The sequence below is a fragment of the Pseudorasbora parva genome, chromosome 22 (assembly GCF_024679245.1).
Source record: "Pseudorasbora parva isolate DD20220531a chromosome 22, ASM2467924v1, whole genome shotgun sequence".
Lineage (NCBI taxonomy): Eukaryota > Metazoa > Chordata > Actinopteri > Cypriniformes > Gobionidae > Pseudorasbora > Pseudorasbora parva.
Genome location: NC_090193.1, coordinates 14,325,549 through 14,332,699, shown reverse-complemented (window position 1 = coordinate 14,332,699; position 7,151 = coordinate 14,325,549). Strand labels below are relative to the sequence as shown.

Here is a 7,151-nt window from a genome sequence, read left to right as displayed (position 1 = left end):
GGAGACATGAAAATACGCATCTTTGAGGTCTATGGTGACAAACCAATCCTCCGATTTGATCTGCGACACAATCTGTCTGAGTGTGAGCATCTTGAACTTGAGCTTGGCCACTGAGCGATTTAATAGACGCAGATCTAATATCGGGGGTAAGCCCTCATCCTTCTTTGGCACGATGAAGTAACGGCTGTAAAACCCAGACTCCCTGCCGGGAGGAGGAATCCTTTCTATAGCCCCCTTTTGCAGGAGTGTCTCTACTTCCTGTGCCATTACCAGAGCCTGCTCCGGGCCCACCTCTGTAGGTAGGACACCGCTGAAAGGAGGTGGCCGCCTTTTGAATTGAATGGCGTACCCCCTTTCGATTATCTGCAGGACCCAACGAGATATGTTCTATAGACGTTTCCACTCGTCTAGAAAATGTACTAAGGGAACCAGCCTCTCGAAGCTGGCCTCTGGTGTATTTTGAGCAACAAGCACAGTGCCCTGAAGCGGCGGACCGACAGGGAACAACTGACTTGACTGCTCGGGGGCGCCGACTGCATTGCAGCAGGGTTGGCAGCGCGGCCCCCAGAGGGTGCCGCAGGGAAACGGGTACCGTTGGCAGGGGTAAACACTGTTTCCCTACGGGGGGAACCACCCTCAGCATCCTGACGCTTCGCTTTTAGAGGTCTGGTGGGCAAAGTCGGGGCCTTAAGGGACGATGGCGAGGAAGGCGAGAGATGGCTCGCGAGCGACTCTTCGACCTTCGGCATCGCCCCATAACCGTACTGTTTCAGCCCGGTGATGTTGCTGTAGACCGAGATCTGCGGGCTGAACACACGATATGAAGCCGGTCTCTTCCATGATCTTGCCACCTCAGTGTGCAAATCATGGAAGAACGGCAGGCCCCGCCATTGAGGTTCTGAAGCACGAGAAGGCAGGAATCTCTCGTCTAGCTTGCTCACACGTTTTCTTCCTGCCTCATATCTTTCAGTGGGCCAGTCGATATTAAGCCTGGCCACTGCTCGCATCAGAGCCTCAACGAGCTCCTCGCATGTAGGGGACTGAAGTGGCGAGTCTTCAGTCTCGATGCTTTCAACGTCCACCTCCTCGGAGCTGGACAGTTGAAGCACCGGCGACTCTCTTGGGGGGGAAGAAACCGCCATGCGTGCTTCCATGCCCCGAGAAGAGCCGCTGGACGGTGCAGGTGAGGGCAGAGATAGGGCAGCGCCCGTCTCTAACCCCTCTGCAACGTCCAATTGTGATCCCCATGACTGCAGTCTCCGCTCCGCCTCGGCGGCAGCGGGACCAGAGCCGCGGGGAACACAAGTCGAAGCACCCTCCTCGAAGAGTGCCCGGCGGGAGCGCAGCGTTCTCAACGGTAATTTCTCACAATGCTCACAAGCAGCCCCCTCGAGGGCTGCCTGGGCATGCTGCGCTCCCAAGCAGGCAACACAGAGAGAGCGTGTATCCCCACCCGTGATGTAGCGTGGGCAGGGATGAACACACTTCCTGAAATTACCGCTCTCACTGGCCATTTCTATCTATTTATTTTCTCTTTGTTTTGTTAACATATATGCAATATTTAACAAAAAGGGTGGAAAACTCTTCAATAGACAGACAAAAACACCAAATAGACAGACAGGTTCACACAGATCGCTTACTGAAGGCACAGAAGCTAGTTCCTGTTTGTTTTCACAGACGCTTTATAGCTTCCGGTCGATGACGTCATCACGCCGACGATCGATCGATTTTCCGATGGAATGGTTCTTCACGACGCATTAACGCAGAGGCGTTCTCACAGCGTTTCGACGCAGCTCGAGTTCCCCGAAAGGGAACAAATATTAATGGATAGTTAAGTGCTATTCTTTATTGGTCAGGTGCAATTGGAAGAAATGTGTCTTAAGATGTTTTTTATAAATGGCTACAGACTCGGCAGCACAAATTGAGATTACTGCAGTTTTTTTAAAGTAATACTGCAGTTTTTGTTACATGTAGAAAAATGCAGTTTTTTGGACACGAAAAAACTGCAATATTGCAGTATACTGCATTATTACTGCAATACATATGAAGTATTACTACAATAATACTGCAGTATTACTGCAATACATATGAAGTATTACTACAATAATACTGCAGTATTACTGCAATACTGCAGTATTACTGCAATACATATGAAGTATTACTACAATAATACTGCAGTATTACTGCAATACATATGAAGTATTACTACAATAATACTGCATTATTACTGCAATACATATGAAGTATTACTACAATAATACTGCAGTATTACTGCAATTGCTACAATACTGCAGTTTTACTGCAATACATATGAAGTATTACTACAATAATACTGCAGTATTACTGCAATTACTACAATACTGCAGTATTACTGCAATACATATGAAGTATTACTACAATACTGCAGTATTACTGCAATTACTACAATACTGCAGTATTACTGCAATTACTACAATACTGCAGTATTACTGCAATACATATGAAGTATTACTACAATACTGCAGTATTACTGCAATACATATGAAGTATTACTACAATACTGCAGTATTACTGCAATACATATGAAGTATTACTACAATAATACTGCAGTATTACTGCAATTACTACAATACTGCAGTATTACTGCAATACATATGAAGTATTACTACAATAATACTGCAGTATTACTGCGATATGAAGTATTACTACAATACTGCAGTATTACTGCAATACATATGAAGTATTACTACAATACTGCAGAAGTATTACTACAATACTGCAGTATTACTGCAATACATATGAAGTATTACTACAATACTGCAGTATTACTGCAAAACATATGAAGTTTTACTACAATACTGAAGTATTACTTCAATACATATGAAGTATTACTACAATAATACTGCAATATAACTGGTAGTAGCAATACATACTACAACTAAAGTAAAATTACAATACTACTGAAGTGCTGTGCAACATACAGTAAATACAGTACAAATACAAACGGAATATCCAGAATATTAAGTTTTATTTTTACAACAGCAAAGCAACAATAAATGTGATTAGACTTTTATTTGAACTTTAAATAAATAAGAGACTGGAAGTTATACTAAATGTAGTTAAAGTATTTGCAAATGACTCCTCTATTCCCAATTTCTTGCCACATTAATCAGGGATGTCGCGTTTTTTAAACAGCTTGTCCTCATTGTTGAACTTGGTCCTTATGACTGCCGTTATATCAGATGTCGACACACTGAATTTCTTTTCGATGTAGTCTGAAGAGAAGAAAAAAATCAGTTTCAGTTACAGTCTTCAACAAAGGCATATAGTATGCTTGCTATATATATGTCCACTTTGCCTTTTACATTTCAATTCTTCACATTTCAATACTAATAAAACAATAAAATAAACGCTTACATTTTTTAATAAGTACATTTTAAATTGTTGATTAAACTGTATAAGTATGTAAAACAGCTTTAGTATTGTTTTAACCATTTTCAGATGCTAAACACGTTATATTTTGAATATCAAAAAGATGAACCATATCGGGTGCATTTGATTTAAGTTTTAATACTTCTCCAGTGACTGTCGGACATTAAGCAGGACATTATCCCAGATAACTTAAGAACAATAAATTCAGTTATTTAAATAAAAAGTAAAGTTACAACACCAGAAATCATAATTTTCCTGTGATATAAATACTCTTTCAATGATTTCATCATGCTTTCTCTTTTATATATACCAAATTAAATGTACATGTGGGATTTGTTCTGTATGTGATCTTAATGAGGCCTCTTCCCCCATGATTTTTATGGTTAATGTAATAACCATTTGGGTAAAACTTTCTTTGAAGCCTGCATTTACAATGCATCAAAAGGGTATTCTTAATGTATTATAATACATGCATAATGCCTTATAAACAACCTTATAATGTGTTGTATCATCTCATAAATAACCACAAATAAGCAAGAATTATTACTGTTGTTATGGTTATTTATGAGATGATACAACACATTATAGGGTTGTTTATAAGGCATTATGCATGTATTATAATACATTAAGAATACCCTTATAATGCATTATAAAAGCAGGCTTCATCTGGGGTTATAATGCAATGTACTCTTAAAAGTTATAACCACAAACATGTACATATTATTATGTATTGTGCCTATTGTTATGATTATTTATCAGATGATACAACATATAAGGTTGTTTATAATGCATAAGAATACTCTTAATAATGCATTACAAATACAGGCTTTAAATAAAGTTTTACCACTTTACTTTTAAGTATAATGCATAATAAAGGTATTCATAAAGTACATTATAATGTATTATATATTTTCATAAATAATTGTGAAATACCTAACCCTTTCATTCAAAATTTTAACCTTAAATTAAAATAAAATAATTGGGTAAAAATATGAATTTGAATGTTTAAATATTTGTAAATATATTATTGGAATAGAGTATATGTATACCATAGTAATTGTCCCCCCATCATTTAATACTTTTTGTAACTTATAACCCTTCATGAGGTGGAGGCAAAGAACCGCCTGCTGAAAGTGCATTATAATCGTGTAATGCATTCCTGGCTGTTAAAACTAGGATACAAAGTTACAATTTTAAAGTTGTCCTTAATGTTTGTGGTGCACAATTTGAGAAAGAGATATTGTATGTATGTGAATTACTTTTGCCTGTACAGCATCTCTATAATGAAGCTGTCAGTTTAATTACTTTACAAAACAGTAATATTAAGACTTTGCTTAGAAATATGTGAGAGCACTGCAAGATCTTTGTGTGAGAGTGACTGTCGTGTGTGTGTGTGTGTGTGTGTGTGTGTGTGTGTGTGTGTGTGTGTGTGTGTGTGTGTGTGTTACAAAAAGGCAACAAATTAATTTGGAATGGTGATTAAACTGACTGTAAATATCTGTGCATTCATTGTTTTAATGCACATTTCAGTCAATCAGAATCCAGTATTCGAACAGAACATGGTATAATAATAAGCATTGTGGATTAATTGTTGTGGTATAACTAGATGTCTTTACCTTTCCACTCCCTCAACTTTCTCTCTCTGCTTTTATCCTGAAGCGCCGCTCATATTAGGGCCTGACGCTCTCCTAGAAACAAACAAATACATGTTGAATTCAGTGTAGTTCAGTTTAATTCCATTATTATGAATTATGAGTTTTCACTTATATTTTAATTTGAGCTTCATCGATAGCATAATTACATTGTATACAAACAAGGTTGTAACTGGCTGGAGTGAGATTTTAATGATGTAATCAGTCTCACTTCAGTCTATATTTAAAATCAGTATGCTAAGTTCTTTACAGCCCAAAGAATGGTCCGTGTAACGTTATATGAATGAGATTATACAGTGAATGTTTCAGCTCTGAAAAACAACATTGTCTTGTCTTTCTGTCAGGCTTCAGTTCTGTGTTTTGATGAGCCCTGCGCGTCTCTGTGCAGGTGCAGTGTTTTACAAGCCAGACGCACCTGTGCGCGCGCTACAAATCAGTACGGGAGCTGCGTTTCCCCGTTTTCTCAACTGTGTTTGATAAGCCAAGATATAAGTAAAAGTCTTTTTACATTTCTCTAAATCGAATAACTAAAGATTTGAGGACATTAGACGTTTTACTCACCGCTAAACTGGATGACTTGACAAGGCCAACGCTGCAGCTCGCCTGACGAGTTTTTCTTCCAGAAAACATAGGCTTCTTCTCTTTATCCTACTTGTGAACAGCTTGGGGTGTAGTTTTGTAATGTCTCTGTGTTTTAATTGTGATAGTTCACATATATGAATAGTGTGGTCAGTGAAGAAATAAACCAAGAAATAAACGTATTTAATATCCATCCTGAAGTAAAACGACGGGCAGTTAAAAGTAACAGCACGCGCGGCGTGACGCTCTACACTCGTTGTCAGGGCAACGATCGCGTTGGCATGAAAAAAGATCTGGCCAAACGCTGGGTATTTATTTATGCGGGTGAAATGACCCATAGGCGAAAAAAATACAAATGTTTTTTAGAAGATGACCCTATTCCAAACAAAAAACAACCCAGAAGAAACCTGTACAAAATATTTCAGAAAAATGATGAAGAAGAAACCCACCGGAACACCAGTATAAGGAGAAATGCCAGGGTTACAGCCTAACTACTAATTTGTGTTTTAATCTCAGAATGTGACAAATAAAATGTACCAGTATATATGGAGAACATGTACAAAACACAATGCAAATAAACATTACTTGAAATTAATATGTGTGTTTGCTTAATTAAAATCATTTTCTTAAGTTATGGACTGTATAGCAAAATGGACTCTACCCACAATATAGCTCACTAAGGCATTATAGCATATAGCATATTGCCAGTTTTAGATTAGTACTCCGTAAAACACATGGCACACATCAATAATCTAAAAATTTATTTTCCCGACAATCTCTATACTTCTCTGTGCTCCATGCAAGCCTCCAACGATCTACTGTGATGCTTCTCTGTGCTCCAACGATCTGCTGTAATGCTTCTCTGTGCTCCAACGATCTACTGTGATGCTTCTCTGTGCTCCAACGATCGCGATGCTTCTCAGTGCTCCAACGATCTGCTGTGATGCTTCTCAGTGCTCCAACGATCTACTGTGATGCTTCTCTGTGCTCCAACGATCTACTGTGATGCTTCTCTGTGCTCCAACGATCTGCTGTGATGCTTCTCTGTGCTCCAACATTCTGCTGTGATGCTTCTCTGTGCTCCAACGATCTGCTGTGATGCTTCTCTGTGCTCCAACGATCTGCTGTGATGCTTCTCTGTGCTCCAACGATCTACTGTGATGCTTCTCTGTGCTCCAACAATCTGCTGTGATGCTTCTCAGTGCTCCAACGTTCTGCTGTGATGCTTCTCAGTGCTCCAACGATCTGCTGCGATGCTTCTCAGTGCTCCAACGATCTACTGTGATGCTTCTCATTGCTCCAATGATCTGCTGTGATGCTTCTCTGTGCTCCAACGTTCTGCTGTGATGCTTCTCTGTGCTCCAACGATCTACTGTGATGCTTCTCTGTGCTCCAACGATCTGCTGTGATGCTTCTCTGTGCTCCAATGATCTACTGTGATGCTTCTCTGTGCTCCAACGATCTGCTGTGATGCTTCTCAGTGCTCCAACGTTCTGCTGCGATGCTTCT

The 7,151-nt window shown here is 39.4% G+C and overlaps 1 long non-coding RNA gene across 1 annotated transcript; it reads right to left on the bottom strand.

The window, feature by feature from the left end:
• Positions 1-2,944: 2,944 nt before the first annotated feature.
• On the bottom strand, positions 2,945-6,408 carry LOC137058628 (uncharacterized). The gene is made up of 3 exons (XR_010900766.1): positions 5,625-6,408; positions 5,028-5,099; positions 2,945-3,254 (listed from the first exon to the last, which is right to left on the bottom strand). It is a non-coding gene; the product is annotated as an uncharacterized lncRNA (long non-coding RNA).
• Between the last annotated feature and the right edge of the window lie 743 nt (positions 6,409-7,151).